Source organism: Sceloporus undulatus, chromosome 6 (assembly GCF_019175285.1).
Source record: "Sceloporus undulatus isolate JIND9_A2432 ecotype Alabama chromosome 6, SceUnd_v1.1, whole genome shotgun sequence".
Lineage (NCBI taxonomy): Eukaryota > Metazoa > Chordata > Lepidosauria > Squamata > Phrynosomatidae > Sceloporus > Sceloporus undulatus.
In genome coordinates, this window is record NC_056527.1 from 96,539,468 (window position 1) to 96,555,639 (window position 16,172).

General features: G+C 44.7%; 1 long non-coding RNA gene across 1 annotated transcript in view; it reads left to right on the forward strand.

The window, feature by feature from the left end:
* LOC121935705 overlaps positions 1–11,898 on the forward strand; it is a 14,318-nt gene extending 2,420 nt beyond the window's left edge. The window contains exon 2 of the long non-coding RNA XR_006104839.1: positions 11,495–11,898. This is a non-coding gene — a long non-coding RNA (uncharacterized LOC121935705). The remainder of the gene's footprint in view (positions 1–11,494) is intronic.
* The last annotated feature ends 4,274 nt before the right edge of the window (positions 11,899–16,172 follow it).

Sequence of the window (16,172 nt, forward strand, 5' to 3'; positions counted from 1 at the left end):
CTAACCACTATCTCATTTTTAAAAATATTATAGACGGTTCCACTCGTCCACATTCACGTGTGGTATACTGGGATGCAGGAACCGCCGCACCCCATTGAAAGAATGGGAACCCATTACTTGCAAATAAAAAACAGATTAAATTTTTTTAAAACCTGAAATAACATCTCTACTCGGACACTTTCTCAGTGGCAAGGTCCTTGCGCAATTGCCACTCTCTAATGCGTGACAAACATCCTGCTGGAGGTTTTGAACACGAGCACACAGAATTGTGCTGGAAGGCAACCTATCGAATGGCAATGAGAAACAGTGATTCTCTTCGCTTCTAAGAAGCTCTACATCTCCCTCTTTCCTCCACCTACCTCCGAGTGTACAATCTCTCGGTGTCTGAAACGTTTGGCTATAGAGCTATTGAGAGTCCATTGGGCAGTAAGGGACCAAAAGAGATATCGTTAGAGGAAGGGACATATTTAATTGATACTCTGCAGATACATCAAATCATCTGCGGCAAAAGGATCATCCATGCCAGCAGATGTGGGAATGCCAACCTGTAAATATTATCTGGACACACTGACCAAGGCAAGTGTGCCGCACGTTTTGGTTTGGTAAACCTAAATAGCACACATTTGTCACATAAACTGTGCAGCATAGTGATGTGCGCAGTTGGACAAAACAACATATTAATCGATAGAACGTAAGAGAGTTCAAAAACAGCTATCCTAGGTCGGTACTGAGTGGTCGTGTCCATTTGGCCATTGAAGTTACTTGGACTCACAGGCTCAGACAAACTTGTGAGGTGTGGGCGATGAAAGACTCATAAGGGAGAAAAATAGACCAGAGCGATATCCTGGACAGTAGCTTTGGGAATATTTTCTTGTCAACAAGAAAAACACTCGTTGTTGCTACTCATTGACTCCAAACAAGACAGCTGTGTCTTCAATGACCCATCACTTTTGTTCTCACTTATAGGATATCATATATATCTATAACTATATTATATATCATCAGTATAATAATGACCCAACAACGCTCAAAGTATCTTAAGGAATAACTAGTCAACAGACTGAGCCTGGGCGATTGGGAATCCCTAAGCTAAGAGAAGGCCGTCCCTTACTTTGTACCTTACAAATGCAGATGGGACTGAAGGTGCCTTTCATCCCTAAGCTAGCATATGTGGGGAAGCACCACACGAAGAGCTTCAGGTTCCAACAACATCTGGAGAGCGCAAAGTGATTCCACATACTCTATACAAATTGGTACTCATGACTCACTCTAAAAAATTATTTTAAAACCACTCATTACAGTGCTTAATTAAAGTCATCTAAATTATTTTTTGCCCAGTGTCAAACATAATGTGGGTTATTTCCAAGCTCTCATCTGGCTGTGCTGAACCCCAGATTAGGAATGTATTCTCAGGAGTATGTTTTTATTTCTGACGAGGAAAAAAGATTCGATTGGCCATAGAAAGCAAGGAGGCCACCTTATGGTCCATATTAAGGAACATTCCCAAAAGGCGCTTCGACTGATGAATTTCATGAGTTGCAGTGGGTTAAAATTGTTGCTATTTCAGTGAGCGATTACAAGCTTGCCCATGTGCCTCAAAACAAGATTCATGGGGAAAGGCTAGTTGAGAGAGCAGAGCCACTAGATTGAAGCAGAAATATAGGTGCATTGCTCCTGCCTCGCTGCATGATTTCTAGGCACTCCAGACCATGTGTGTGTGTCTATGACGCCTTCAAAGTTCATAAAGCGAACCCTATCAACAAGGTTTTCCTTCTTGACAAGTGTCATAGTCAGATGTCAGGCGCATCTACCCAACATGTTGTGTAGTGGTTCAGAGTGCTGAGACTGGGGAATTGCATGCTCGGACCCAGAGATAATAAGTTCTTGCTACTCATTGTGGTAACTACGTCACTTGTGTGACCTTAGCGCAATCCCTTTAACTTTAAATACCCCCTTTGACCTATGCCCATGGGCAAGGGTTGTTGTGATGAATAAAGGGCGGAGTTCATGAACAGTCATGCGTTGCTAGTCGGTTTGACATGGTTGGACTATCACCACTGGGAGACCCAGGTTCGATATCACCCCCACGTCAGCCACTGAAACACACTCGGTGTGGATGACCTTATGGGCAAGTTCCACAGTGGCGAATCTCAGCCTCTCAGAGGGAAGGCACTAATGTGGCAAAAATACCTCGGGCTTCGGGTAATGAAAACCCCCCCCCATGATAAATTTGCCCCTTAGGGTTGCCATCAAGGGCTGAAAGTGACTTGATAAGTCATGCCTTCACCAGCATAAGGCACTACAACAACCCACAGAGAGGCAATGCACACAGTTGTGTCCAACAGATCTTTGGAGGATAATGTAACACCAAGCTAAGAAAATCAAAAGCTCATAAAAGTTTGCTTTGTGCGGTATGGACAAATGCAAGCCAGTAGATCTCAAACCCAGACACAACTCAAGATCGACACGTTTGCTGGGGGATTCTGTGGGAGCTTGTAGTCCCCAAAAGAACCTTATACTGCAGTTCTGAATAAAATGCACAGTACCCATACCCAGCACAGTTGTTCCGTTGTTTGCGCACACTGCAGCAATTTTGCAGTAGAGGCCAGAAAGGGGGGAAACACAAACGCACCATCTGCCAATACTTATTCTTTCTTGTCGTCATGACTCCTCAAAGGTTGCTACAAGATCTCTCTGCTTACTGATACATCAAAAGCAAGACTGAAACCCTCGGCCGGGCTATCATCTTGAAACATTCTCTACCCTACCTCTCTTTGTGCAAGGGTAACGAGGTGATTCTGGGAAATGTAATTGCCCCGATAAAAGAAAGCTCACATCTCGTGAGTACTTGAAATAGGGGCAAATGCCATATGTACCTAAGCCAGGTGCCCATGTTTTTGTCTTCTGGGGCGCCTCTCGTAAAAAACCCCAGGTATTCCCTAAACAAAACTGCAACGTCTTTCTAAGCAAGAGAAGAGAGTTCTTTTGGACATCATGTCCACGAGAAGGCCTATTTAATAGCCATGATTGGACATCCCTAAAGTCTATGGAATTCTGGGAAGACTGAAACTCACAAAAATTTACTCACAGTTCTGCTCTAAATAACTTCTTGACTTATCGGACTTACCCTACAGCAACCAACTTACTACTTGGTTGTTATCCATCCGCTGGCAAGTTGACTGTACAGAGGGGCTTTGCCAGCTGGTCCATCGCCTCGACCCTCCTGGAGGGCTGAGAGAGACATGTGAGACTGTCGATCATTCCCAACTTCGGGATGTACGGCTTAGCGGGAGATTTTGAAGACCCAGGTCTCGCAAGAGCTCCAGTCTCCCCCCCCCCATCCCAAGACTACAAAGCTCACAACGACGGACCATAGTCGCTGCCTCTCAATCGCACCATACTTGTTAAGGGGGCGATTTAACTGGGACACTGCACAGATCCCTCAAATGAAAACGCTGATCATGGGGGACTTCTGGGTGTTGCTAGTTCCCCATAAGAAAAAAGTAAACTGATTACACAAACCTGGGCATGCCACGACCCCCCCCCCCCCCCCCCCCCCCCCCCCCCCCCCCCCCCCCCCCCCCCTGCTGCAGGAGAAATAAACCCGCTTTGGCCCTAGCTTAAGACTTCAACTCGTTGGTCGAGCTCCTTGCTATGGAAATTCCTGGAGTCTGGATGTTTGTTGCATGGGGCCCCCACCCACCCCCAAGACAAACTCCAAACTCCCAGAATCTGGCCATTATCAGCTTTGAGCCAGAAAAGAACGTTAAAGCGGTGGTCCGCCAAACCGGGCTTATTCTTCCATGTGGCTGCAGCAAGGCCCTGGAGTCCAACAGCAGTTAAACGGCGGGATACCAAAGTCCGGGAAGTTAATATACTGGCAGATGACGGATTGACACAATGCCCATCAACCTTCTACTCTCTCTTACCCATCCTGTGGGAGGGGAGATCTGGGCTGGCCTCGCTCTCTTGAGGGGGCATTGGGAGGCTCAGGTTGTTCATTGGCTTCGTCGTCGTTCTCTGAGCTGGAGGGAGCACGGCTCCTCGGCTCGTGCTTCTGCCCTCGGGCGTGCCCGGGAAATCGCGGCAACGGGGATATCGGTGGCTAAAAAAGTGGCGTGTTTTCAGCACGTGGCTTGCCGTGCCTCTAGAAAACCCGCCCAGAAGGCAGCAGCGAAAAGAGAGGACGAAGGAGATAGAAAGGAGTAGAGGAGCCACAAAAACAGGAGAATCCGCATTCTGTCGAGCGGACCTGGTGGGCTTCGGAAAGAAGGGATCGGGCTGGCGCTGAGCCACTTGGATCTCTCGTCCTCTTCCTCCGCCTTCCTGCTCCCCCGTGGACTCATAGGTGGAACCCAGTGCTAGGTGGGCCTCCCTTGCGTCTCCTTTTTAATCCGCACGGGCGGAAAGGCAGCGGACAAATCAGGTGGGGGCGGGGCGGGATCAGGGGTGTGTGTGTGAGTGTTGTGGGTTGTTAGTTGAAGTGGAATCTAATGATGATGGGTTAGGTGGTGATGAATGATGATGATATCTCAGGGTTAAACAGGTGCCAATATTAATCACGCCTAGTGCTATGCCGGTATGAATCGCCTCCTCTGAACAACTACAATAGCTGTGTTATCTCGTACTTAGTATAGATATATAGATTGTGATCTTAGTCGTTGTAGAATCCAGTACATAAGTGTGGCAAACCTCGTTGTAGACTTCACTTCTCTGGAATGGAAGTAAGTTGTGGCAGCCTGAGCGTGTTCCTATTCTTAGACTTCGGCTTTGAGATTCCTGCAGATAGCATATTCCCGCAATACATCTGAGGAGAAGACTGAACGTTAGGACAAAGCTAATGCTGCCCACTTCCTTTCTTTCAATTTTGGTCGCAACAGTGCCCAACAAGACTCATCGTCTACACATACGGCGCTAACAAATCTTTGGCAAAGAAAAATCATACCCCCTACGATATAGAGGTTGCCGCCCCTCTAGGGGAGCGCCTCATATAATTATGAAAACCACGTGAAGGCAACGCAAGCAGGCAACAGAAGATGAACCTGCTATGAGGTTCCGCGGGGCAGGTTGCCTTTGTTTCTTTCTTCTTTCTCTGTTCTGCACAGCCTCTGGGTGGCTGTAGGTACGAGGGATGACTTGCCCGAAAGTCAGGTGGGCTGCCGGGCTGGGCACGAGGGTGTCGAACCCAGTTGGCTTCCAGAGTCATAGTCCGCCTACTCACCACTCTCTCAAACCCAGGACACCAGGCTAACGAATGTCTAACAATTATAAGAATGTTCTAAACCAGATCTCCGTTATGCTAGAGTTATCAGCTATTCCTCTTCGTTCTTCTGTATTTCTTTTGTCAAAACAGTCAGTGGAGCCTTGCGTGGAACACTCTAGGATTTAATGGTTATCAGCTGATTTACCACGCATTCCTTGTTTCTCACTATGGCATTCTTGCTTCTAACCAATACAACCAACCAATATCCAGGACAAGTTCAAAAGGAGGAGAAACACACTAACCTAAATCTTCTCTATAGATTAGCAACCAAAACCGCAGAAGCGTTAGCATTCTTAGCTGTCATTCTTCAACCTCCACCAGTTACAGCAGAAAATTCTGGGTGTCACTATCCTCACCTTCTCTTTGACTGTCTGAACATTTTCATCGGACATTCTAAAAAGTCCCCAAATTTGGAGTTGGGCGAGGAAAGAACGTTGTTAAAGGAAAAAATGTTTGGGTCAACAACAAAGAATCTGGAAGTTGTCACAAGATGTTATTTAATTATTATTTTGCATGATTGAGGCATTTTCCCCTATTAATGTCAACCTATTCTTTTCTCACACCTCTTTTTATTCTGAGCAAGAAACCAATCTTGTACACAGTTCGAATAGGAGAAGTGTTCGGTTGTTTCAAGGTGCTTGCGTTGCTGAATTTTGTGTCCCTTTTCACTTATGCTCTATCAAGGTTGTTTATAAGACCCTATGCGAAACTGAACTCTAGATAATTTACCCCATGTTTGTTCTTCCTTTTTCCAGCAAGGGAAAGATATCCCAGTCCGAGTGAACCGAACAGCCCTGGCTTTCCCCCAACATTAAGTTTCAAATTTCATCGGTCCTGCTTCTAGAGCGGCCGAACGTCTTTGGAAAGAAAAAGTCCAAGGAGTGGGGCTGATTTTATAGCCATTTCAAAATTTGTTCTTTTCTTTCTTCCTCTGTCACGCGCCCTCTCGAGGAAAAACCAGAATTTATTACAAAAATATCACTGATCTCTCTTTCCAATGGAGGCGCCCCCCGCAGCGTTGTTCTCTCACCGGAGTTCAAACAGTGTCGTTGCTTAAACTAACCTCTCCTCCTCCTCCTTGTACTCTCTTCTCAATCTTTCTCTCTGTCTCTCCCTAATGACTTTGCTAACTATTTCCCCCCCTCTCTAAAGATTACCACGTCTTTTCGCGGTCTAGAGATATTTCGCTCCTTCGTTCTTTCATTCTTCTCTCTTAATGCTTCGTTTTCTCTTTAACTCGGGTTCGCCTTCGCCCCTAGACAAATTTTTTCTGTCTTTCCTCCTTTTCTTCCTCCCCTGCCACATCGTTGTGGAGTGAACTCTCTACGCTTCTGAACTCTTCCAAAACCTGCTAGCCACCCTACCTGTCCCTCTTGATCCTATTCACTGACTCGTCTTCTTAATCGTCTAGAAAAGCTCCCCACATTCCTTTCATGCCCATCCCAGCTCCTCTACTCCATATCTCAATCTCCTCGTCGCGAACAGGCTCCATCCCTTCCCCCCTCGGAACTCTATTCATAACATCTCAGCTCATTTTCTGCCCACGTCTTGAAAAACCTTCTCTTTGACCCCTGCCTCTTTGTCTAGAGTCTGAATCACAAAAAAAAAAAAAAAAAAAAAAAAAACAACAAAAAAACAAAAAAAAAAAATAAAAAAAAAAAACACATAAACAATAAAAAAAAAAAAATTCGTCCTATTTCTCTGCTTTTGTCTCTTCGTCCGAGCCCTTTCTTATCAATCTAAAGGGTTTTTGGAAGCGGCTATATTTGTCGATATTTCGGCTCGCTGTCTTGAGTTTCTCTTCTTGAGAAGCCAATTTCCAGCCTTGATCCCCCTTTCACACACAGTGTGGCTTCCCGCCACAAGCATTCTACAGAGACAGCCCTCACCTAAGATCTCATGACCTTGTTACAGGCCAAGGCTAATGCCCTTTACTCTCTGATCATTCTTCTTCGATCGGTCTTCAGCACCTTGTGACACTGTTTGATCACGGTCGTCTAGTTGACATACCGCTCTGACCTTGGGTTCTCAGACTCTGTTCCAGACTGCTTTAGTATCATTACTTGTTCTGGGCAGAAAAAATCTTTTGCAAGTAGTTGCAGGGGTCAGACTTCGTCTCCTGTTTCCTTAAATCTGTATGGAGTTCCCCAGGCTCTTTTCCTGGGTCCCCTTTCGGTTTTCATCTTCTCTGCACACACTGTCCTTAGGAAAACTCATTAGCTCTTTTTTGTGGCTTTTCGCTACCATCTGCTGTATGCGATGACACCCAGCTGGATCTTTCCTGCCTTTCTGTTCTCCTACTGCCCCTGAGCCTTTCTCCAAGGCTTGACAGCAAGTCTCATCTTTGCCTTACGCGTCTCAATCTCACAGTGGCATGCGCGCCATCGGCGTGTTGAAGCCTCAAACATGGTCCAAAGACGGAGCTTCTTGTCTTTCAGCCTAAGCCCAACCTTCACAACCCTTTTCTGTCCTCTGTGGGACAACAGTTCCATTCAACCATCCAGCAAGAGGCCCGCTAGTCTTGGCTTTTAAATCTTGACTCTTCTCTGTCGTGTATCCCTCAGATCCAGACCAAACAGAGCCAAGGCTTGTAGATCTTGTAGAATTCCTTTTGTACAATATTGCCAAAATCCGAACCATATCTCACTGCCTCTACTGCAAAGATCCTGGTCCATCGCCCTAGTTTTTTTGATCTCACGACCTGGATTACTGTAATGTCCCTCCTGGCTGGGCTTCTCCTTTCCCCTTTTATCCCTCTCACTCCAGTCCGGATCCTTTAATCTCTTGTCCAGCATTCAAGCTGCAACGGCAGTTAATCACTTCCAAAACCACCGCTCTGACCCACATCTTCTCCTGTGTTGGAATCCCTTCATAACTGGCTCCCCTGCCCTCTCTCCTTCGCCCGCATTCAGTTATAAGCGTGCCGGCCTGTCGAACATGTCAAAGGCCCGCCATGGACTGGGCCCTCGCTTACTGTATCAGACCCTTCATTTCTTCCTCACCTTTCCCGCGACCAGGCACCTCCTTCCACGATGCTGGCTAGTTCAAGGTCCTGCTGTCTCAGCCCAGGCTTTCCTATACCTCTGCCTGACCCCATTCCCGGAGTTCGCCCCTTTTCACTTGGCTGGGCCTCCCCTGCTGCCCTCTGCCCCCTCAGCTCCTGGAACCTCTTCCCTCTCCACAAGCCAGAGCTCAGCCACTTCTTTAAAAATGTTAACCAGCCTTCAAAACGAGCTGAAAACACATCCGAGTTCAGACAGCCCTTCCCTCCCCTGGCATCGCACAATCGGTCTGATTACTATCGATGTTCGTTGTTTTGGCATTGTATTATCGATCCTTGTTCCTGTATTCCGATTACTGGATATGTATTATTCCTACTTGTGATTATGTTTTTGACCCCTGGATAATGAGTCTAACCATCCATTATTGAAGCCTTGCCCGCCTCATCCGTCCCATCTGCCTTTGGTCTCAGGCCTCGGAGGTTGAGAGGAACTGCTTGGACCCAATCTTACCCTTTCCCTCGATCACCACTCCCTTCTCCTTCTGTATCATGTCTTTTTTAGATTGTAAGCCTGAAGGGCAGGGAACAAGTTCTAACTAAAAGATTGTGGCATGTACGCGCTGGTGTATTCTTAACAGCGCGTTCATAAATATAAGGTTAATAATAAGAATAATAATAAAGTCTTGTATAGGACTCTGCAAAGTTTTGCATACAGTTGCTTTAGTCTTTGAGACTAAATGGGTGGGGAGAATGGCGAGCAGAGCAAATCAATAGTCATTTGCTTCTTCTTTCGTTGTTGCGTCCGTTTGTTCTTTGTAGCATCTGGGCATGGGGAAGAGCGACCTGCAGGATTCCCAAAAAGCGCTGGCTCAGATTTATCTGCCCTGTTTGATCGGCCTAAAGAAAAGGAAGCATGGCCAATAGTATGGGTCTTGGGAACATTTTAAAAGCTCATTGTGCCAGTGATAGAATCATGGAATCATAAATTGGTAGGATTATGTTGCTTAGAAAGAGGAAAAAGAAAAGAAAACCTGCCTGTGGGATTTCTCATCTTATCAAGGTCGCAGGACGTGTCAGCGCCATCTTTGCCAACCTCCGACGAAAGTAACAGGCAATTTTTAAAATGCATGCAAAAGAAGCATTTTTAATACCCGGACAAGCACTACAAAAGGTGGTGTAATACAAACAACATGCATCAACACCACGAGCGACACTTGGAAACACATGGCATACAGACACAGACGATTACACATATGATATACACACAGATCAAACAACGAGCAAGCAAGTTGACTCTACAATAGTCAAAAGAGAGGAGCGGAAACAAACAAATGAATATATGCAGAATATATTGCGAAGAAAAACAGAAACAAGGGCGTATCTCAAATTCATAAAACATATATGTCTGTAGTCCACAATATCGAGGACGCAATGGTGTCACAAACACTCAACAGTAGTACACATGAAATAACACTGATGGTCATGGTGAAAGTCAACCAGTGTCGATGAAATAAATGTTGAATGCTGTGTTTGGCGCAGTGAAGGTTGTCAAACTGCTATATCAACAGAATCCAAATAAAAGGTCTGGGAGAAAATCAATTGAAGATACTTGCAGCACAGCAGCATAAGATGTAACAACATATAGTTTGTACTGTAGCAAAATCCCCTTTAAAAGTCCGTTTTTGACGGCAGACATCAGAAACACACAACCTCATATGTAAACACAGACAACAAGACAGACACACATATATACACAGACAACACGAAAATTATATAAACAGACAGACCACATACATATAATACACAGACCCAGTCTACACAACACACCACACACACACATACATGGACAGAGATAGAGAGACATACACACACACACTCATATATATATATAGAGAGAGAGACATACATACTCACACTTACATGCAGACACACACACATATATATGTAAACATACAGACACAGATACAGACACACATATATACACACACAGACACACGCAGAAATATATATAAACAGGCAGATAGACAGAGAGACAGACTTATATACATAGACACAGTTATACACAGAGAGAGAGAGAGAGAGACAGATACACACACACATGTCCGGACAGAGACAGATACACACGCATGCATACACACATACACACATATATGAGATAACCAGTGCACTGTAGTGGTTTGAGCACTGGACTGGGATTCCAAGTCTGGGTTCAGTTCCTTGCCTACTAGGTGACTTTGGTCACACACTCTCAGCCTCAGAAAACCCCATGATAAGTCGCTTTATGGTCTCCATAAGTTGGAAATGATGTGAAGGCACACAACAACATTCATAATTAATATAAATGATACTCATTTTAATTTTAAAATTATATATGGCCACCTTCTGACTCTTCCCCGCCCCCTACTTTGCTAATAGCAAAGGGTTACATGTACCATTAAAGGCAACTTGCACTTAAAGTGCATTTAACAATGTGTGTGTTTTAAAATGTAAACAGCACGGTGGAAGGATTCTGAGGCTGATGGTGATCAGGATAGCTAGAGGCGAGTGGGAGGAGGGTTTTAACTTTTTATTTTCCTGCTATAGTATGATGAAATGGCTTTTTAAAAGCTGTTTTTTGTATTGGAAGGAAAGCTTCCTTTTGCGCAAATATTACTGCAGGAGCACCATTTCAACTATTCCATGTTGCCTTGAGCCAAGGCAGAATGTGCTTCTCACTGCCTTGTTTTGAAAATTAGGGCCAGGGAAGTCTCCAGTGCTTGTCAAGTAGGAGATTGACAGAGCATCGAAAAGTTACATTTTTGCACACCAAATTCAACGCTCCTCCAGCTATCCACTGGTCTGCAGCCGTTGCCCTCCTGGACCTCCTGTCTAAGTCTATTGGGGGGATTTTGTGATACTCGATGAGTGCAAACATATTTATTTTCCCCTAAAACAGGGAGAAACTTACAGTTCATTTCTGCATGCAAGGACAAAAAAAAATTAAGAATGTATATCTCTGCTTTGTGTTCCACCACCATCAAATAGGTTATCATTCTAAAACATTAATTGTGGCTATCTCTGATGGTTTGCTTTCCCCTGCATTTGGTGCTATTTGCCTAGCGCAGAACATGATTCAACTGTGTGGCCCAGAACATGTTGTGATCCAGACGGCTTAGAATAACTTCCCGTGTGATGTGCAAAGATACTGAAGCCTACCAGTTGCTTGACAATTTGTTTTGGGTTTTTTTCAGTCTCATGCAGGAAGCTGAGTAAGAAATCTACAAAATCCTGGATGACTCTTCATACATGGCTAGTGGCCCACATTCATTGGTTGCAAGTTGTGCTGGCATGATAACAAGGCATGCTCAATTTACAACCCAACACATGGCTTTAACTTTTGTGGCTACTTCGCTTAAAACTACGATTTGGAATGCATGGCCCTTCAGATGTCTTTGGAGATTCATTATCCTTCACCAGCAGCAATGTTGGCTTGTGCTGATGGGAACGGTGGTCCAGCAACATCTTGGGAATTCCATGTATCCTGCATCTCTACTTTAAAAGTTCTTAATATGGTTTTTCCTGTTTTTTGCCTATGCTGGAGTTACTGTATAGCCACTCTCTCAGAACAGGAGAGTTAATTAAATGTGATCATGCACATTGGCCTATGCTCTCTGCAGTTGTGTGTGTGTGTGTGTGTGCATGTGTGTGTGTGTGTGCATGTGTGTGTTTGTGTGGTGGTGTTTTAATAATCAGCAGGTAGACTGATGAGTTTTAAAACTTCCTGCTAAGGAATAGTTTGGATAAAATAAAACTCATTCAAGGGTTGGCCTCCCAAAATAACAGGACAATATAAAATTGCCTAGGCATGCCCATATCTTGGATTGAGACTGCAGTCAGGAAACAAGAAAAAGGAAGGAATGGGAACAGCAGCTATCAAAGAACTAGACAAGATCCTAAAGAGTAGAGATATACAAGTGAACACTAAAATTAGAATCATCCAAGCCATAGTATTCCCCATCGCCATGTATTGTGAGAGCTGGACAGTGAAGACAGCAGACAAGAAGAAATTAAACTCATTTGAGATGTGGTGCTGGAGAAGAGTGCAGAGGATAATGTGGACAATCAAAAAGACAAACAAATGGCCCCTTGAGCAGGTTAAGACAGAAACCTCCCTGGAAGGTAAGATGGTCAAATTGTGGCTGTCGTATTTTGGCCACATCATGAGAAGGCAGGACTCATTAGAAAAGACAATAATGCTGGGAAAAGTGCATCCCTTTTGTATGAATTTGAATCTAGGAATGGGAAATGTGTTGCAGTCAGAACGACTTGTTCCTGTTTATTTCGAGTAGGAGTGGCATTAAGGGGGTCACTGCAGGAAAATGCGAGGTGAAGCTGAATTATTTTTTGTCAGTGTAGACAACCCCTAAGACTTGGAAAGGCAACCATTAAAAATAGATAAAATGCTAGGTAAACAAAACAAATAAAATAAAATAAAGACCATTAAATACCAAAGACTGAATCATCTATGTCATTGTATTTCAGTTCTGGGGTGTACCTTGCAGATGTAGTTCCTCCCGTAAACTGTCATCGTTCGGTCTGAGGGAGAGAGAAGGCTGGCCCAGTTCCTAGGGGCTAATAAGACAGTCCCGGATCGGCTTTCCATCCCCTCCCAACTGTCATCGTTCGGCCTCGAGGGAGAGAGAAGGTGGCCCATTCCATCAGGGGCTAGCTGAAGAAGAGGGCTCCTCCCCCCTAACTGTCATCGTTCGGCCTCTGAGGGAGAGAGAAGGCTGGCCCAGTTCCGGGGCTAGCCTGAAGAAGGAGGCTCCTCCCTCCCTAACTGTCATCGTTCGGCCTCTGAGGGAGAGAGAAGGCTGGCCCAGTTCCATCAGGGGCTAGCCTGAAGAAAGAGGCTCCTCCCTCACTAACTGTCATTGTTCAGCCTCTGAGGGAGAGAGAAGGCAGGCCCAGTTCCATCAGGGGCTAGCCTGAAGAAGAAGAGCCCTCCCTCCGGTCCATCTGCCTTGGTCCAGGCCTCAGAGGGAGAGAAGAATGCTGGACCTGATTCCCTCCCTCCCTCACCATTCCCTTCTCCTTTTGTGTCGTGTCTTTTAGATTGTAAGCCTGTGGGCAGGGAACTGTCTGTTATCCCCTCTATTGTAAACCACTAGGATTCCGAGTGATTGAGCGGTACAGTGGTACCTCGGGATACGAAATACCCAGGTTACGAAATTTCCGGGATACGAAAAAATCCCATTGGAAATAATTGTTCCGGGTTACGAATGTTTTTCGGGTTACGAAAAAATTTTTTGGTGCTTTTCGGCGCTTTTTCGCACGAAACGCGGCTTTTCCCCATTAGCGCCTATGGCAATTCGGCTTACGAAGGCTTTTCGGGTTACGAAAGCGGCCGCGGAACGAATTAATTTCGTAACCCGAGGGAGCAGTGTATATAAATAAAACCTATTATTATTATTATTCAATTGGTTGCGATGTGCATGCATCTGAGCATCTTTGTGCATGTGCCACCATTGAATAGTATGGAATGTGCTGATCCACAGTGGTTGAATCTGCAAACTAATAGCCTGCCAATGTGGCAATATTGTATTTTTATCGGCAGGGATGGGATATTCTGTGCCAAAATAAATTGTCTGGATTTGATACTTTTGACCGAGGTTCTGGCAGGCAATGCCCTTTGTTGATGTGTTTAAGGCAGCAAAATATCTCTGGCCAACCCTGGACAGGTTATTATTTCAGGAAAGGTGTAGTTCCTTTAAGCATGTTTTCCATGTCAGAGCTCAGGATTGGAGATGTGACATTATAAGAAAAAACAAAGCTTCTCCAGTCTTGGCCAAATCTGCATTCATTCATATTCTCTCTCTTTCAATCTTTCTCTCATCTCCCACCTCCCTCTCCCTCCCTCTCCTTTTATAGAAATGAACTTCTGTTAGACAGACTCCCATGAGACATGTTAAATGTCCCCTGATGTATGTGTGAGAAGTGAAACATCTTCAGCTTGGTGAGGAGTATTCAGGCGCCACATTCCCTCTGGAATTCTGGAATTAAATTCTTAATGTGAGAACTTTACAGAAGGAAGGAAAAAATCTATTAAGAAAGGAAACAATGCTGGTGAAATGTTTATTTAAATGGTCAAGTTAAGCAGGCCTGGGATTGCTTCCTATCAGTGCATGATTTCCTGAGAAGTGTTGCACAAACAGGGAGCCCCATTCTGGCAGAAAACAGGAAAGAGATGAGGAAAAACAACCCAGATAAGAAACTGGTCTGGTGCAAGGTGAACGAAAGAGAAAGAAATATAAAATGAACTGAACTGAACATCTGCTCTTAGGGTCCCAGCTGAGAAGATAAAGTGGATGGAATTCAAAATATTGTTGTTATGTACTGTTTGCCTTCACGTTGTTTCCGACTTACGGCGACCCTAAGATGACCCTATTGGCAGTTTCTTCATTGAGGGTTTTCCATTGCCATCCTCTGAGACTGAGAGAAATGACTTGCTCAGGGTCACCCACTGAGTTTCCATTTTATAAGTCTGAGTAGCTGAGATGTTGATGGCCATTCTATAACAGTCTATAATCAGTAGCACAGCAAAAGTCTAGGAAAGATTGTCCTTTGACTATTTATATTTATGAGGGTTTCAAAGACTGCAGTTTGCATCAGGATTTTTCTTATATTTCAATATGTGCGTAAACGGTATTAGTCATGCTCCTTGTCAAAATGATAGGATGCAATAAACCCATAGAACCCTCTGTCACAAGATGTGGTGATGACCCCTTGCTGAGATGGCTTTCAGTGAGGTTTAGAAGCATTCATGGAGGATAATCCACCACCATCTAAAAGTCATTATGCTTAAATGGATCCTACATGTGCAGAGACAGAATGTTAATACATACCAATTGCAGGGGACTGACAATAAGATAGGACAGTTGTCTCTTCACCCCCTGCTTGGACTTTCTTAGGCCATGTGCTGGACCATAGCAAGAAAGATGGACTTGATGGACCTTCTAGCTCAGTGGTTCGCAACTTTTGTCTCCAGATGTTTTGAATGTCAGTTCCCAGAATTCTTGACAGTAGGCCAAGCTAGCTGGGGCTTCAGGTAGTTGAAGACCAAAACACCTGGAGGATCTAACATTGGGAACCATTGTATAGCAGATCCAACGGGCCTCCTTTTACAGTGATCTCAATCTGCCCATCCCCAGCAGCTCCTGCCAGCAGAAGGCCAAATGGGCAACTCCCAGTCATCCTGGCCCAAGAGACTGCAGGTCATTTTGGATGTTGAAGACCTTTTGCCTTGTTAGCCAAAGAGTGCTGATGACTAACAAAGCTACAAATCCCAGGATTCTGTAGGATGGAGCCATGGCTGTTAAAGTGGTGTCAATGTGCCTCATTTCTACAGTGTAGATACACCCCTGGTTCCACTACAGCAATTTCCAGAGGGGAAGCTATTGTAGTATGTTGCAGCAAAACAACAAAGTGTTGTGAGTTGACCTTTAAGATTTACAGATTTATCACAGCATGAGCTTTTGATGAGCCTCAGAAGTATGGAGCATCCTCTTAGGATCTGGAATTGGGTTCTTAATAGATCTTTGAGCAAGAGAAGGAATTGTGAATCTCTACCAAGAGAATGGGAAGTGCCTAAGGAGCATAGGTCCTCTTTCTGCTTCCAAACACCAACTCTCTGACAGGGAAGGGTAAATATCTCACAAAACTACAAATCCTAGAACTCCATCACACTGAGCCATGGCAGTTAAAGCAGTGTCAAACTGCATTATTTCTTCAGTGCAGATGCACATTACTGCTAGAAAGCTCTACTGCAGTCTCCTGAACAACAGGACTAATGCTATCTAACAGAAATGTTTAATTTTCTCACCAAACTACAAATCCCAATATTCCCTAGAATGGAGCCATGAGAATAAT